The sequence below is a fragment of the Anolis sagrei genome, chromosome 5 (assembly GCF_037176765.1).
Source record: "Anolis sagrei isolate rAnoSag1 chromosome 5, rAnoSag1.mat, whole genome shotgun sequence".
Classification (NCBI taxonomy): Eukaryota; Metazoa; Chordata; class Lepidosauria; order Squamata; family Dactyloidae; genus Anolis; species Anolis sagrei.
In genome coordinates, this window is record NC_090025.1 from 95,145,316 (window position 1) to 95,164,273 (window position 18,958).

Genomic DNA, 18,958 nt, shown 5'->3' on the forward strand with positions numbered 1-18,958 from the left:
GTACCAGACGCAGGGCTTTTTTTATTTCTGCCCCTGCCTTGTGGAATTCCTTGCCACCCTATATGAGAGCCATGCGTGACTTAGGGCCTTTTACTCTAGCACTTAAGACCTGGCTTTTTACTAGAGCATTCGATCTCTGTTAATTTTTAAGTTCTGTATGTATGTATTTTATCTTTTACAATTTAGCTGTAAATCGCCAAGAGCATTCTTGGATGGAGGGCGATTAATAAGTAATTAAATATGATGATGATGATGATGATGATGATGATGGTGATGATGATTAATGCCCCACTTCATCTCTCCAGCAGGAAACTCAAAGCAACTTAACATAAAAGCATCAGCATATTATACAAAATATACAAATATGCAAACATTAAAACAGGATTAAATGTAAACAGCATTAAAAAAATTCCCACTTAAAAATGATTAAAACATATTCAAAGTTAAAAATCACATCTCACCTAATGTTACACTCTGAATCATGTAGTGCATGTGGTTCTATTTAGCAGATATTTTCTTTGAAAAGAGAACATGTTATAATTACTTTTGCAATGAATCAGGGTGGGAGGCCTTTATACTCACACATACAAAGTAAAATATAAATAATAAATAAGACGGCGGCAACCTTTCTAGAAGCTACAATGAGCTTTTCACTTTCCTTCCAGATGTTGCTTAGATGTTTATTTGACTTCACTTTGGCTATGTATTTTTATTGCTAAAAATGTTACATCCGCGTCTGGAAAAGACAACAGAGCAGAAGGTTCTATGGTGGAACAGAAGGAAAACCTGTTAAGACACTGCTGAATGGCATTGATATTTTTAAATGTTATTTTTTACACTGTCCAGGAAATACAATGTGATAACAAGGAATCATTGTGACTTTTAAGGTTCTTTTACTCTTCACCCCTCAAAAGATTAATGACCCAAAGTGTATACAATTATTCTCAGTGTGGTGAAAATATTTTTTATACTTTTTGCTAATACTAGAAATGTGCTTCTTCACGGGAGCTGCATTCAGATCAGACAAAATATTTTTTTCTTAAGAAAACAATAACAGCTGAATTGTGCTAGTTATGAAAGAGCTGAGAAGTTATTGGCACACACATCAAGGTCTGGTTTATTATCTGATCCACAGGGTAGTTTGTGGAACCAACAGAACTTACAAAGTTACTGTTGACAAATCATGTTAGGAGTTATCATTCCAAAACCCCCAAAAGTAGTTGCTTGTGTGATTCCATGTTTCACAAGAAAATACTTGGTTACAAATTGCCTTTAAAGTTAAAACCATCTAAACACTACAAGTCACTGTCCTGTGATACAAAACATATTCTCCTCCTGTTCATTTTGTTGCCTCCCCACAACAAAGTACAAGTCAATCACAAAAAGGGTCCATGTTCAATGCAGTTAATAATAATAATAATAATAATAATAATAATAATACTTTGTTTGTACCACGCTACCATCTCCCCAAGGGACTTGGTGTGGCTTACATGAGGCCAAGCCCAAATACAACAATACAAGCAATAATAACAACAATACAAGCAATTAAAATAAAAAAAAACATAAGACACTAAAATATGCAACAATTAACAATAAGACAACACACAATTAAAAACAGTGGGACGGCCAAATGTAAAGTTAAAATTGGAAATGATGCCGGGACATGGGCAAAAAGGTGAAAGTGGCGTTTGTGGAAAACGTACAAGCAGACCTAATATATAAAGTGCTTTGGAGGACAAAATGCTATGGGATCATTATTCTGGGAAGGCACATTGGAACAACCACATTTTCAAACTCCTCCTAAAGACTGCCAGAGTTGGGGCCTGCCTGATGTCCTTAGGGAGTGAGTTCCAGAGTCGAGGGGCCACCACCGAAAAGGCCCCTCTCTCTTGTCCCCACCAATCACTCCTGCGATGCAGGTGGGATCGAGAGCAGGGTCTCTCCAGATGATCGAAGAGATTGTGTGGGTTCATATACAGAGATGCGGTCACGCAGGTAGGCGGGTCCCAAACCATTCAGGGCTTTGTAGGTAAGAACCTGCACCTTGAATTGGGTCCAGAAAATGAATGGCAATAGAGTCTATATTGCAGGGTGCTTCCACACAGCGCCAAAACCTGCACAGAAGCAGGTTTAACTAACCTACTTCGGTGTGGGTTTCAATTCCCACATACTCACCTTGGGCTTTTTTGCAAAGGGGGGAGGGGGGTTGGCTAAATGCTATCATGAGACAAATGAGGATTGCATGACGATACACCATCAAATGCTAATCAAGGTGGCTAGTTGAAACATTCACACCTAGCTCCAGCAGACAGAGTTCTTTGTCCCACCCTGGTCATTCCACAGATATATAAACCCAATTTTCCTAGTTCCAACAGACATCACTACCTCTGAGGATACTTGCCATAGAGGCAGGCAAATGTCAGGAGAGAATGCCTCTAGAACATGGCCATACAGCCTGAAAAAACCTACAACAACCCAGTGATTCCGGCCATGAAAGCCTTCAACAGTACCTAAATCGAACTCATGACCTCTTGGTTAGTAGTGATCTTAATGCAGCTGACTCCCAGCCAGCTGCACCACAGTCCCGGTGCTCAGGTTATTCCCACCCTTCTAGGATTTGTAAGGAAATCTCTGGCAGAGAAGTACCAGACTATTTCCAGAGTTTGACTGGGGCCGATGAATTTTCTAATATTTTTTAGTTCCTCTTAACTCCCTCTTTTTTATTTCGGTTTTGCTTATTTTTTCCTTTGTTTTTTTTTTTGGGGGGGGGGGGGGGTTGCTGTTACATTATCAGAACATGATAGCATATTTGACTGGCATACTGTCGTGCAGTCGTAATGCTGTTAGGTTTGGGGTTTAAAAAAAATAGACAAGTCAATCAAGTTGGTGATGATATTCTTAATGCTGATTTTAAGAAGTGAAAATGATGCTCTTGAAGTGCAAATGTGATAAGGGAATTATGTGATAAGGCCCTATGATGATGTTATTATTTTTAAAATTGGCGTTTGGTTCTCTCCAAATATTTTTCCTTCGCCATTCAATAGCCAGTTTTCTTTTTGTATCTCTAGCAATTCTTTCTTTCTGGTGCCATTTTTCTTACCAAAACGGCATCTTGCCCATTGCAGCTTCCTGCCATTGCATAAACAAAAGTAGAGGTGATTTTAACTGAATTAATTACATGATGTTTTGGCTTAAGTTAACGAATCCGTGCTGTTCCAAATTGAGAGTTGCCCCCAGCGTCTGAGTTGCTCTGCATCAAAAAGATAATGTGAAAGCCACCTATATTATATTCAGAGTAACTCTAAATCAAACACAGTGATGGATCTCAGTGTTATCTGAGCATAGCTAAGAAAACAGATCCAGATTGGCTTGTCATATATGCCTCACAATGAAGCTAGTGTACATATTTCTTTCCCACCTTTTTCTTCTCCAGCTTCAATTAAAATCCAAGCTGGAAAAGAAGCCTAGTTTTTCCTATATCTGTGCCTTTAGTCCTGTCTGTGAATCAACTGTTGATTTTCCTACCCTTATTTTTCAAGCCCACCATCACTACTACAATGAGTTCTTTGGCTACTCTTAAAATTAATCTTATTTTACTGAGCCACCTAAGGTATTACTTCTGAGTTAAGAAACTGTACACTGTTCTTTTCACTGTAAACTCCTCCACTCTTAATAGAATAAAAAAAAAGGTGTTGAATGGAGCCCTGGGTGGTGCAATGGGTTAAATCCTTGTGCTGGCAGGACTGCTGACTAATAGGTCAGCGGTTCAAATCCGGGGAGTATGGGTTGAGCTCCCTCTGTCAGCTCCAGCTCCCTATCCGGGGACATGAAAGAAGCCTCCCACAAGGATGGTAAAACATCAAACATCTGGGTGTCCTAGGAAATGTCCTTGCAGATGGCCAATTCTCTCACACCAGAAGCCCGGTATATATAGGAGATTTTCCTGGGTGGATCGAGGTGACCACTGATGGAGAAAAGGAATGAGGCTGTCCCTAAGATATAAAGGTCCTTGGCCATTTTGAGCTCTAAATGTCAGGATCAGTATCTTGTAAGAGATCCGATGTTCTATTGGTAGCCAATGCAGTTGTTGCAGAATCAGTGTAATATGGGATCTTATAGATGATCCCGCTAGCAGCCTGGCTGCTGCATTTTGGACCATCCGAATCTTCTGGGTTGTTGACTTCGGAAGGCCGGCATATAAGGTGTTGCAATAGTCCAACCTCGTGGTGACTGTTGCGTGGATTACTGTTGCCAATGCTTCTACCAAAAGGTAGGATGCCAATTTCCTTGCCTGTCGAAGATGAAAAAAGGCCTGCTTACTTATGGCAGTTAGGGAAGAAAGAATAGGTGCCCAGGGGAAGAGGAAGGGGAGCCTTGTAAGCTACCCATTGCCACCAATGAGCCAAAAATATCCATTTTTTAAGATGCGGAAAACAAACACCGATTTGGCAGTGCACCCATTTTCAGGAGGTGCTGGAAAACAGAAATAGGAAGCTTCTGGTATCCAGCAAGCAGAAACAGATAGCAATTCACCTGAAATGCACAAACCTAATATATACATGAGATTAGATGTATATTTCCTCCACTTATTTAAAGCACCAAACATGGCTTTTCTTTGTCAGCACACTCTCACAATGACCTTGTGAGGTCAGTCATGCTGTGGGTAACTGGTCCAAAATCACCCCAGAGAAATGTCATGGCCCAGATAACTGAAGTTGGATTTCAACTCATTCTTCTCGGCATCATCAGACAAGTAGTATAAGATAGTATATTGTAAAAAGTAATTTCTCTCTGTAGTTCAACCCTTTTGTTTTCAGGGGCATTGCTGCAAGTTCATAATAATAATAATAATAATAATAATCCTTTATTTATACCCCACTACCATCTCCCGAAGGAGTCAGTGTGGCTTACAAGAGGCCGAGCCCAAATACATCAGTAAAAAAGCAACAACAACAATACAGACAATAAATAAACTCATAAACAAAGCAATAAACAGTAACAATAACACCACAATGCATTAAAAACCTATGGCAGGGCCAAATGTAATAATTATTTTTTTAAAAAAATGCTCAGCATGACAAGGTGACATATAACTAGGATAGGTATTTGGAGAGAGATGGAGCGAGCAGACAATCCTAGATCATTAGTAAAGTGCGATTAAGGACATGTTGCTAAGGTTTCCTTATTCTGGGAAGGCACACTGGAACAACCATGTTTTCAGGCTCCTCTTGAAGACTGCCAGAGTTGGGGCATGCCTAATGTCCTTGGGGAGCGAGTTCCAGAGTCGAGGGGCCACCACCAAGAAGGCCCTATCCCTTGTCCCCACCAATCGCGCGTGCGATGGAGGTGGGATCGTGAGCAGGGCCTCTCCAGATGAACGAAGAGATCGTGTGGGTTCATACACAGAGATGCGGTCACGCAGGTAGGCGGGTCCCAAACCATTTAGGGCTTTGTAGGTAAGCATCAGCACTTTGAATTGGGACCGGAAAATGAATGGCAGCCAATGGAGTTCCTTAAACAGGAGGGTTGACCTCTCCCTGTAAGGAGCACCACTTAACAACCTGGCCGCCGCCCGTTGGACCAGTTGAAATTTCCGGGCCGTTTTCAAGGGTAGCCCCACGTAGAGTGCATTACAGTAGTCCAATCTGGAGGTGACTAAGGCATGGACCACCCTGGACCGATCCGCCTTCACAAAGTAATTCCTGTAGAATTGGAACACAATGCCTGAAAAATATAATTTCATATATCTGTTGGTATTTCCTCTAGTTGGGAGGCACCATCAGTTTCAATGCAGATATCCACAGTTGTTGAACTGTAGAAGGATGTCATGATTTGCAATGATTTAAAAATAACATATTAAGCATGGCAGCACATTTTGTCCAACTAGGACATAAAAGCATTAATTAGACAGGCGATGACTATGTCTTTGATCTTAACTTTGTCCCTTGGACTGCTTTAACCTTCTAGTGGTTATATAGAAATTATTAATTCATGCTGGGGGAGGCATACAGTCAGGGGCGGCTCAACCCATTACGCGAAGTAAGCGTTTGCAGTATAGTTGATTTTGCCCAGGGGCGCTCTTGAGGCACTCTTGGGGGAAAATAGACCTTGACATATGCGAGTTGTAGTTACTGGGATGTATAGTTCACCTACAATCAAAGAGCACTCTGGACTCCACCAATGATGGAATTGAACCAAATATGGCACACGGAACTCGCACAGTGAACAGAAAATATACATCAGTGATTGGTTGGGGGGGGGGGGAGGGGGCAAAATACTGTTTGCTTACCATTGAAAATTACCTAGGGCCGCCTCTGCATACAGTTCATTTTTTCCAAGGTTATCTAGAAGATATGCTTCATTTTTACCTGTATTACTAGCAAAATCTGATAGCACCACCAGGGGGCATTTTTTCTATAGCTCCATATCCACAACAAAACTGTATTCTAATTTTGGAATATCTTTAAATATAAAAACTTTTATTTTGGATTGTTCTTTCATGGAATACCATATATACAGAGAGGTTAAGCAATTCTTGCTTCACATAACATTATAGCAATGTTAGGTGGTTGTTCACAAAGTTATGTTATTTATATTTAACGTGTTAATCAGAAAATAGTCTCTAGATATGAATGCATTGTTCTTCATTCAGATTCAGAAATAGTAAAAATATCTGGGGAGGGGGGATTAATTTTCTTCAAGGAAATGCATTTTCCCCAAAGATCAGCAAACTTTTCTATGCAGGATGTAGAAAAGATATGTGGCTACAAAATTTGACCAAATCTTCAGCTACTTATATTTGAAATATGTCTAATGTTGGTCTAATTTTTTACTTGTTTCATTAAATACTGGTACTTTGTTCTGATGGGTTGAATCATGGAGTTGAAAGAGAGCACAATGCCCATCCAGTCCAATCCCCTACCATGCAGGAAGACACGTTATTTTCCCTCAGGGCTAAAAAGAGAAACTTTAAAAAAGAAATATCTGTATGCAGCTTGAACATTTCTGATATCAATGCACTCAATGCACACAGTGAAAAAGAAAATGTCACAGCCAGAGAAAACAACCATATTCATTTTCTTCTCTTTCATTTCAGATTTACCTTTTAAAAGAAAGATCCTCTTCTTTCTAAAAGGAGGTACTTTCCATAAGATATGCTCTGGGAGGCTAACTGTAACAAATAGAGCTGGGCGGTTTCGTTTCGTTAATTCGTAATTCGTTAAAAATTCGTTATTTTTTGTTAACGAAGCGATAACGAACCATTCTGGAGCAACTTAAAAACGAAACGAATTTTTCAATTCGTTTCGTAAATGCTTCGTATTTCGTTATGTATTCGTTTTGTTATTGGTTTGAGGTCGTTTTGTTATTATTTCCACATGTCTGGGGCAAGTTTTATAGTTGTTTTTTGTTTAATTAGTGAAAAAAATTATAATATCACACCAACAGTCAACAACAGAGGGAGAGGGAAGCTTCAGAAGTTTTTTTAGCGTATTGCGCGATCGCGGCCGCCATTAACGAATCGATTCGTTATTGTTTCGTTATTGTTTTGTAATTTTTTTACCATTTACAAAATTTCATAAATATCGAACTTTTTTTAAGGAAAATTTCGGAATTCTTTTAAATATCGAAACGCAAAAAACCCCCAAAAACGAATCGATTTTAGAAACAAATTTTTCCGTTGTTACCCAGGCCTAGTAACAAATCCTGGAGTCTGCCCTTAAGGTAAATTCATGTGCAACTCAGATTGCCCTACAAAAGGGCAAATTTTGCACTTGTTGTATTTTGCATGTGACACCTTGAGTGTTTTGTGAACCTCCCCGAGTCCCTCTGGGAGATGGTGGTGGAATATAAATAAAAGTTTATTAATCTTGGCTTGGCATACTAATCATGTTCGAATTCGGGGAGAGGCGGATGAGCTCCCTCTATCATCTCCACCTCCTCATGCGGGGACATGAGAGAAGCCTCCCACAAGGATGATAAAACATCAAAATCATCCGGGCATCCCCTGGGCAACGTCCTTGTAGACGACCAATTCTCTCACACCAGAAGCGACTTGCAGTTTCTCAGGTCGGAGCGAAAAATACTAATCATGGATGAAATATCTGTCACAGGGTTACTATAATTTGTCCTCCAGGTATTAATAAAGAACTTTATTGCATGAACTCACTATTCCACTACAGTTGTGTAATCTTTGCTAGTGGATGCATACTGAGTGGAGCACTTTCAAATATTGCTCCTCTTGTCAATACTGCAATTACGCCAATTCACTAATTCATGTTCCTGTGATTGTCCTTCAACACACTTTCATGATCCTGCCATTGCGCACTACCACTGTTCCTTAATTCTCTTTTTTTAAATCCAATTGTGCTACTTACCTGTCCGAACGCATCTCCCCTTTGAACCCTCCAGGAGTTTAAGATAGTCTGAGGAGGCCCTGCTCTTGGTCCTGCCTTTGTCACAAGTATGGCTGGTGGGAATGAGAGACAGGCAGGGGCGGCTCATCCATTACGCATCCATTAAGTGGTCGCAGTACACTTTTTTTGCCAGGGACGCAGAGGCGCCTCTGTAAATGCCCCTCGACCATCACTTGAGGAGCGCCTCCTCGGCTCACAACAGCCCTAGCAGTCCGGGGGAAGCCTCAGCAACCTATTACGCAAAGTAAGCATTTGCAGTATAGTTGATTGTGCCCAGGGGCACTCTTGAGGCGCTCTTGGGGGAAAATAGACCTTGACATATGCGAGTTGTAGTTACTGGGATGTATAGTTCACCTACAATCAAAAAGCATTCTGAACTCCACCAATGATGGAATTGAACCAAATATGGCACACAGTACTCCCACGACGAACAGAAAATATATATCAATAATTGGTTGGGGGGGGGGGCAAAATACTGTTTGCTTACCATTGAAAATTACCCAGGGCCGCCTCTGGAGACAGAGCCTTCTCAGTGGTGCCCCCTTGGCTATGGAATGCTCCCCCTTGGGATATCAGATTGCCCCCCTCCCTTTTAACATTTCAAAAGAGAGTCAAGACTTGGCTCTTTGAGCAGGCATTTCCAAATACAGTGTAATAGACATAGGAAAATGGAATGGTTGAATGATGCGATTGGACAATGTTTTTAATAGGAGACCCTAATGTTCATGTTTTTATTGACTTTGTTATGGTTTTATTATCCGATTGTTTTATTGTATTGAAATTGTATTTTATGGTCTTGGCACCAACTGTAAACCACCCTGAGTCATCTGCGGGATCAGAGGGATGGTATATACATATAGCACATAAATAAATAATATTCCAGAAAGTAAAAATGAAGAAAAAGAAACTATAAATAAAAAATATAAAAGGAAAGGAAAACAGTCAGTTTGAAATAGCAAAAAGTAGGTAGGAAGAGGGGGAGAATCTCCTGGTGTCACTTTATTGTTGCCATGCCAGCACAGAAAAGACCCTTTACACCAAGATGAGTGATAGCAAATTTATGGAACTGAGAGCTATTGAAGGGCTTTACCCATTAAGTAGCTGGGGATGGGAGAAAAATAAGATCAGCAGTGGGATGCATGTGACATACCAAACATGATGGCCCAGCTACTATACTGGTTTGACCACCTCATGAGATAAAATTCAAAGAGTCATTACATTGTTAGTCTAAATGGAATCCAGCACACGGGTTGCTTGTGTTCTGTCCAAGAGGGAAAACAGTTCATCCAATCTCCGTGCTATTGTTTAGTCAGGTTTGGAAACAGTGACATATTCCATTGCCTCTGGCAAGTAAGAAATATGTGATGTCATTGCTGTTTTTACTTGTTTTGAAATACAAATGAGAATTCAGATGAGCAAAAATTCCCATCTACATTGCTTGTATGATGGCAATCCTTCTACATTGGCAGTGGAAGGTAGAGAAGTGTTTCCAATTGCCCCTTCCTCCATTGAATTAATCTCTAATGTTTGAATGTTGCTCTAGTACCAAGACTCCTAGGAAATGTATTCAGGCTTTCTAAATCATTGTTTCACTTCATGGACTGGGAAATGCCAGTAATCAGTAGTTTGAACCTTATTTGTGTGTATGTATGTATATACACAAGCCATCCCCTGCCACACGTTGCTGTGGCCCAATCTGTGTATATGTCTTTTGTCTGAGTCCCCTTTGGGGTTGAGAAGGGCGGTATACAAGTACTGCAAATAAATAAATAAAATAAATCTATCCAAGCTGCAAACCCCATGATTTCATAACGTTGAGCTATAGCAGTTAGTAGATCTCTTTACACTGGCCTCTGGCAGGGTGATCCCATGAGTGGAAGCGTTGACCATCTAGCTTCCTCCATTGATCCAAGGTAACATGGAAAGCCTCCTGTGTTACTTCCATGGTGGCATACTCCACTTCGCCACACTTTTAATCATGGAGCCCAGCCGGAAATAGTAATGTGTCCTGGTTTAATGGGATGGCAAAGTGGCACATGCTAGTGATTTTCCCCCCATCTGATGAGGTCTTTCATGGTGCCAAACTGTATTCATTATACAATGCAGATGCATCCTAAGTCCACTTCCTCAGATGCATCAAACTGTGTTACTTTAATTTTATTTCTGACTAGCTGTCCCCTGCCATGCATTGCTGTGGCCCAGTCTGGTGATCTGGAAAATAAAGTAATGAGAAAGTGTTGGTTTCTAATATATGTAATTCCTTTATGCTTGTGAGTAAACAGTATTTCTTGTTTCTCTGTCAGTGTTGATGTGGAGAGTGTCTGGTTTACCTACTCTGGAATATGCAATGTATCATAGTCCTTCTTTAAGGCTCTCTTTCAAATCTATGATACTATACCTGTGTGTGTGAGAGAGAATCACATCTATCTATCTATCTATATTTATGACTGGATGGCTCTTTGTCAGGAGGGCTCTGGTTACATTTTCTTGCCCTGGTGAAGAGAGTTGGACTGGATGGCCTTAAGTATTTTCTGTTGGTCATGGGGGTTCTGTGTGGAAAGTTTGCCCCATGTCTGTCGTTTGTGGGTTTCAGAATGCTCTTTAATTGTAGTGAATTATAAATCCCAGTAACTACAAATCCAAAATGTAAAGGTCTATTTCCTCCAAACTCTATCTGTGTTCATATTTAGGTATATGGAATTTTTGTGTCACGTTTGGTCCAGATCCATCACTGTTTGAGTCCACAGTGCTCTCTGGATGTAGGTGAACTACAACTCCCAAACTCAAGGTCAATGCCCACCAAACCCTTCCAGTGTGTTCTGTTGGCCATGGAAGTCCTGTATGCCATGTTTGGTTGAATTCCATCATTGGTGGAGTTCAGAATGCTCTTTGATTGTAGGTGAACTATAAATCCCAGTAACTACAAATCCCAAATGTCAAGGTCTATTTCCTCCCAACTCCATCTGTGTTCATATTTGGGCATATGGAATATTTGTGTCAAGTTTGGTCCAGATCCATCATTGTTTGAGTCCACAGTGCTCTCTGGATGTGGGTGAACTATAATTCCCAAACTCAAGTTCAATGTCCACCAAACCTTTCCAGTTTTTTCTGTTGGTCATGGGAGCCCTGTGCGGTAAGTTTGGCCCAATTCCATCATTGGTGGAGTTCAGAATTCTCTTTGATTGTAGGTGAACTATAAATCCCAGCAACAACAATTCTCAAATGACAAAATCAATTTTTTTGAGTGGAGGACATACCTTGGGTTGTTAGGTGTCTTGTGTCCAAATTTGGTGTCAATCCCCCCAGTGGTTTTTGAATTCTTATGGTATCACAAACGAACATTACATTTTTATTTATATAGATTTCTTGTCCAAGCAGTTTGTGTATCCAACCATCGCATTTGGAAAGTTCCATACAAATTGTACCTGGGACTCCTCTAGTTGCTAAATAAAGGGACAAACACAACATTGGTACTCTTTACCCTCTGCTGTTAATGCTGATACATCAATTCAATGATGCAGTAAATTTTGAGACATGTGAAAATGACCGGGGATATAAGAGGAGCAGTGTCAAGTTCTCCTCCACTCCATGATACCAAGGTCATTTGTACTTGCTCCAGAAGGAAAGGTCAATCATCTCAATGTCACAGTTGAGTAACGCTTCCCATCTTAAAGGCTGGAACTCTGAAACTACTTTGCCTACTACCTTATCACTAATTTTTCACAAGCTTCTTCACCACAAGGAGCAAAATTGCCAAGTATATCCCAACAGAAAAAGGACTGTGTTCTGCTCTTCGTCAGACTGCAAAAGTGATGTAGTGTGTATATGTGAGATGGGAAGGGAGGGGGGAGAGGAGAAGCTTATCAATTTCTCAGTTGCTTTTTTTCAGTTTTTGTCCATACATTTCTTCAAGCTTGCACAAGATGTTACACATCCAACCCCATCTAATTTGTCTAAGAAGCATGCCTGAGGGTTCCAATGTCCAGCTGTTAATACTCTTTCCCCTACAAAAATATAAAATAAAAATAAATCAGATAAAATTGGATACAAAGAGGGTCTGGATACATGTCTGCAGCAGCAGAATCATAAATATCTGTATCAGAAATCAAACTGGGTAGATTACTGTGGTATTCCCAGTATGTGGATAAATAATGCATGTGGTATGTTCCAGAGTTTAAGCAATAATTTGTTATTCAAGCTCTGTTCACTTTTAACATTCTGTCCCTCATCTTCCCTATATTTCTTTTGTTGCATATTTTAGCTCATAAACTATAATATAAGCAGGGAGCTGTTTCTATTTTGCTTTCAAAAAAGGGTCTGGTACATTTTTGGACACCATGAATTATATATTTTTTGACTAACAAAAATTCAGAGATTGACTGTACACAAGACTGGCTTTACTATTAGGCAGAACAGGCCTTGGAAAAGTTATTTTTGCAGCACAACTCCCTGCATAGTCTTGCTTGGTTGCTTTTTCCTGATGCATCACAGATGGTAGTTTGGGGAGTGCTCTGAGTAAATGAGTAGTCAAAGATACGGTATCTTTTAGTAGATTTTTAAGTGCTTCATGTGCTGCTTTGTTCATAAAATATTATACACACTGGTTTGCATTTTACATCATGGTTTGCATGGACACTAAATAGGAATAAGTACAAAATGTGAAAAGGCATAGCTGTGTACATCTGTTGCCCTCGAATTCAATAGTGCAAGGGTGGAAATCATGTTGACCTCCCAATGTGTTGAACTGTTTACCTGTCCGAACAGATTCTCCCCTATGAACCATTAAGGTTGTTAAGATCTCCTGGAGGGACCCTGCTCTCAGTCCCACCACCCTCGCAATCGCGTCTGGTGGAGACGAGGGACAGGGCCTTCTCTGTGGTGGCCTCTCGGCTCCGGAACTCTCTCCTGCTGGAGATTAGATCTGCCCCTTCTCTCCTGACTTTTAGAAAGCTGGTGAAATCTTGGCTTTGGAATATGGCATTTGATGATTGAGTCAATAACTCTTGACCACACTGACGGATGGTGATGAACTGTGATTTCATTCTGACAACTTGGCCTTATGTAATTATATGATTGTATTTTAATGTATTTTATGGATTAGTGTATTATGAGGTTGTGATGTTTTTATACTATTGTCTATGAATCTTCTGTTGTCCCTCTTCGGAGGTCAAGAAGACCGGGTTATAAAAACTCTAAATAAATAATAAATAAATAAACTGCGACTCCCAGCTTCCCTGGCCGATGTTTATATTGCAACCCAGAGCAGGAAACGAGACCATAAGATAACAATCCACCACACTTGACTGTGGGGGAAAAAATCCCTTTTTATTGATGAAAAATAGTTACAAAATAGAGGAAAAAGTCAAAAAGCCACAGTAAAATCCAGCAGTCAGGAATATCCATGAACATCCAAAAGCAACACTGTAAAAACCTGGAACCTGTTAGCGATTTACTAACCGTATTTGGAGCACTAGAAGCCTCTTGGGAAGTAAGCCACGGGAAACAGGGAAATCTGCCAAGGTAATGCCTCAGTCTAAATGATGCCTGATCTAACGAGACAACCCGGCGAGAGGCACTTAAAACTGAAAAAACTATTTTTTGACACGCCTCCAGGCTTTGAAGCCTGTGTTTCCTTTTCCCTTAATCTGCTTGACCTTTGCAGACTCTGCGATTCACTCCTGTTTTTCCAAATCTGTCCTTTTCTATCCTCATTAAGGAAGCCAGGTGTTAGCTCCTCTGGAGAGCTATCACCTCTTGGCTCTGAAACAGTTTCACTTTCCAAGCCACTGACCTCAGAATCAACATTTTCATTACCATCAGGGAAAAATACATGTTCAGTAGCATCAGGAAATACAATCAGAGAATCAGGTTCAGGTTCACACGCAGGCTGAACCCCAATAGTTTATGGTTTCTTTCTGGAAGTGGCCATCCAACAGCAACCAGAGGGTCTCTGGACTTTCATCTCTGCAGTAGATGTTTTTATCACCAATGTTAAATTAAGAAGCAGCTGAGATTGTCTGGTTTATTTATTTATTTATAGTATTTATATTCCACCCTTCTCACCTCGAAGGGGACTCAGGACGGATCACAATGCACAGTTACACAGCAAATATGCAATGCCGTTTTTGACATACAAGACATACAGACAGAAAGAGGCCATTCAGCAGTTCTTCCACTTCGGATCCTGGAGGTTGCTGTTGCTTCATCCACTATGACACTTTCTGATTATAGTATTTCCTCCTTGCTCTCTGGCATTGTTATGGTGTTGTAAATTAACCTCCCTGCTTTAAGTGGTCCCTAATTTCTCTAGTCCTCTTGGATTCATCACTTACACTTGAGGCTCAGGCGTCGCCGGTGTCCAGGAGGGCTCTTGCACAATTCAGACTCGTGCACCAACTGTGACCGTACCTCGTAAAGGCTGATCTGGCCGGGGTGGTACATGCCTTAGTCACCTCTATATTGGACTACTGTAATGCACTCTACGTGGGGCTGCCCTTGAAAAAGGCTTGGAAATTTTAACTAGTTCAACGGGCAGCGGCCAGGATATTAACTGGTGCTCCTTACAGAGAGAGGTCAACCCTCCTGTTTAAGGAGCTCCACTGGCTGCCGTTCATTTTCCGGTCCCAATTCAAGGTGCAGATGCTCACCTACAAAGCCCTTAACGGTTTGGGACCTGCCTACCTGCGTGACCGCATCTCAGTCTATGAACTTGCACGCTCTCTTTGTTCATCTGGAGAGGCCCTGCTCACGATCCCACCTGCGTCACAAGCGCGGCTGGTGGGGACGAGAGACAGGGCCTTCTCTGTGGTAGCCCCCGACTCTGGAACTCCCTCCCCAAGGACATCAGACAAGCCCCTAGGTTGGCAGTCTTTAGGAAGAGCTTGAAGACCTGGCTATTCTGGTATGCCTTTCCAGAATAGGAAAACCCCAGCAACATGTCCCAAGATTAAGATTGCCCGCACATTGCACCTATCCAAAAATCCTTATATACCACTCAGCACACTCAGCACTTTTTAATCTGTACCCATTACATTTGCCCGGTCTAGTTTTTATTATATCATGGTGTGGTTTTATGTTTACTGTTATTGCTTTAATGTTTTGATTTGCTTTGGTGTATATGTAATTGTTATATTGTTGTTTTATCGTGGCCTTGGCCTATGTAATCCGGGGTACAAATAAAGTTAATAATAATAATAATAATAATAATAATACTCACAGCTCACAGCTGTTTTTGAACTACTTCAGTGGAGAGTAAGCTGGGCTATATTTTTTTAACAGCTGTTAACAGTTGGGCACTCAACCTTGACTCGGGCTTTGAACTTGCCACCTTTCGGTCGGCAGTGATTTATTGCAGCCGATTAACCAGCTGTGCTACCAGCCTGGCAAGGGATAGAGAAGGTTCTGTCTTTGCTTCAGTAGCAAATGTCAAGGATCAACTCTGTGCAGTTATGTCCTCCATGGGGTTCCCATGTAAAATTCAATTATTTATCCAGGTTTGTGGTTGTTTTACAAGTCACTTGGGTTCAAGAAACTGCATTGTAAATTCCAACAAGCTAGGGCCAGGTCACAATCCCTCAAACTGTTGGAGGGCCGGATTATAATTTGAAAAAAAGCATGAATGAATTCCTATGTGCACTGCACATATCTTATTTGTAGTGAAAGAAACACTCAAAACAATACAATTATTAAAATGAAGAACAATTATAACAAATATAAACTTATTAGTATTTCAATGGGAGGTGTGGGCCTACTTTTGGCTGATGAGATAGGATTGTTGTTGTTGTTGTTGTGTACTTTCAAGTCATTTCAGACTTAGGTTGACCCTGAGAGAGGGCCGGGTAAATGACCTTGGAGGGCTGTATCTGGCCCGCGGGCCTTAGTTTGAGGACCCCTGGTTTACACTGACCATAATGTGCAATATGAAGCTAGCTTCAAATTAGCTATACAATGTGCGACATCAAAGTGCACTGCAACAGGAGCTAAAGGAGATTAAAGTATATCAAGTAAAGTTGAACCCCTGAGTGTACATTTAATTAAGCCCCTGAATGTACTGCAACATGGCTTTAATACAGCCCACATCACACAGCAAAATTATCTGCAGAATGTGAAATGCATTGTGGTCATATAATGTGCTAATGCACATTGCAAAACTCGGAACATGGTGGGGAGAAACTGCGAAAAAATAGCCACAGAGATGGCTAGGCAGCAGATAGCCAAATGATACCTGGGATAAGTGTTAACTGTTACTCTCTGATTCTTTTTTCCACCACATATGTTTCCTGAGTGCATGTGCACATCTTTCCTAGAAACTGGGAAAATAACACCCTGCATTCTCCATGGCTGTGATACTGTGGATTCTGGAATCGGTTTGAGCCTGCCTTCTGTGCTCAAAGTAATTACCATCCTGACCTCAAACCTATTTCAGAAATCAGTCTGATAATCTGTATGGTGATACTGGATTCTTTCAAACAGTTTCCAAACTGACCTAAGTGGCTCTTGTAAACAACCCTCTAGATATCTGAGTATTTATTTATTTATTTTTATTTGCTATATTTGTATACCGCCGTTTCTCAGCCTAGCCGGCGACTCAACGCGGTTTACAACATAATATAACAATCAACAGTATGCAGTTAAAAGCATAAAAAACATAAAACACAATTCATACATCAATACCAATCCAGTTCAACTCTTAACTAAAAACGTGATCCAGTTCGTCGTCCATATTGCCAGTCCTTTAGTCAATTACCATTCATTACACTGAGTTAACCAAATGCCTGCTTGAACATCCAGGTCTTCAATCTTCTTCGAAATACCATCAATGAGGGGGCTGATCTTACCTCCAAGGGTAAGTTTCATCCTTCAAATATCTAGGTGTAGTTTTCCAATCTAATAGTAGCAGAATAGCTCATGGGGATCAAGTATCCAACACCACACAGGGGAGCTCAATTGCCGTTCTTAAATATCTCAAGACAAGAGGGGGCCACTTCACACCGGCAGCGCTCAAGCTGTTTGAAGCTAAGTCATTAGCCCAACTCTTGTATGGTGCTCAGCTGGGCCCCTTCCCCAGTTTTGCCCCATTAGAGCTGGTTCAGTCAAAGTTTCTAAGATCGGCCTTGCAGGTACCTAAATGTGTTTCTAATGCCACCCTGCGACTAGAGACAGGTTTTATGAGAGTGGAGGCCAGGGTGTGGGTGGCCATACTCAACCTCTGCCTCACACTATCCCGTGCATCCCTTGGCCTTGCCCCACTAACCATGGAGGATGACTTCCAATCCACATGGAAGCAGGTGGTAGCATCCAAAATCTCCTCATTGGGATTTTCTCCAGGTCTACTATTAGCTATGGATTACAATCAAGCTAAAGCACTTATTAAACAACGTATCACAGACACAGAGCGCCAACTAGATCTGGCCTCGGCTCCAACCTTCCTTATCAATGAAGACAGCAGATATCCTGCCTCCCCTATGGCATATTTAACAAACTTAGAGGTTCCCATTCATCGAAGGGCTTTCACCCTGGCTCGATGCCACGCTCTACCATCAGCTGTACTCGAAGGCCACTACCGGAAGATCCCTTTCCAAGAGAGACTCTGCCCCTGTGACTCGGGTCATGTAGAAACAATAGAACATGTGCTCCTTCAGTGCCCGTTCTACAGGAATATCCGTGCCAGGCTTATTTTACCTCTGATAGACAAGCACCCAGGCCATTGAGGACAATTTTATACCTCCCTGCTACTCGCAGATACTAATTCAGCTACAACCTACAATGTTGCAAAGTTCTGTGCAGCAGCATACAAAATCCGTCAGGGAATGACTAGTCCCAAAGTCAACTGTGTGTCCAGTAATCTTCTTCCCTGAATCTGCAATTTGGTGATGGATTTGGGCATTGTATGTTTTTATCCTGTTTCCCCTTCTGCTCCCTCACCCATATTGTGCTTTAGTAGTTATATTTATATTTTTAATGTACCAAACATACCAAGTTTGTATGAAAATGTGACTCTATTTCCTGTGCTGGTCAATGACCGAAATAAATGATTTGATTTGATTTGAGTAATACCTGCTCATGGCACTGAAGAAAGTTTTTTTTTTTTGAGGGCATCAAAGAAAAATAGATTACCAAAACCAAGAAAAATATTGAAACAAATATGTGAATTTTTTGTCATTTAAAAAGTACAAATGGTCAATTACAAAGTATAATTTCTGTGAACATCTTGCTTTATGGAATATAATGCACTGTAAGTGTGCTACTTCAAGTTATTGTGGCCCCATGAATTTCATAGCCAGGCTCCATGAATTTCTTTGTGTTTTCTTAGACTAGGAATACTCAGATACAGTTTTGTCAGTTCTACTTTGAAATGTACCCTATAGCATATGGTATTTGTTGGTGTTCTCCCATCCAAGGACTAGCTGACTCTGCTTAGTTTCTAAAATCAGATGGGATCTAGTATCTTTGATTTGATATCTATATAAATAAAAATGTAATATTCGTTTGTGCTTTTCGCAGAACTAAAAACCACTGGGACAATTGGCACCAAATTTGGACAC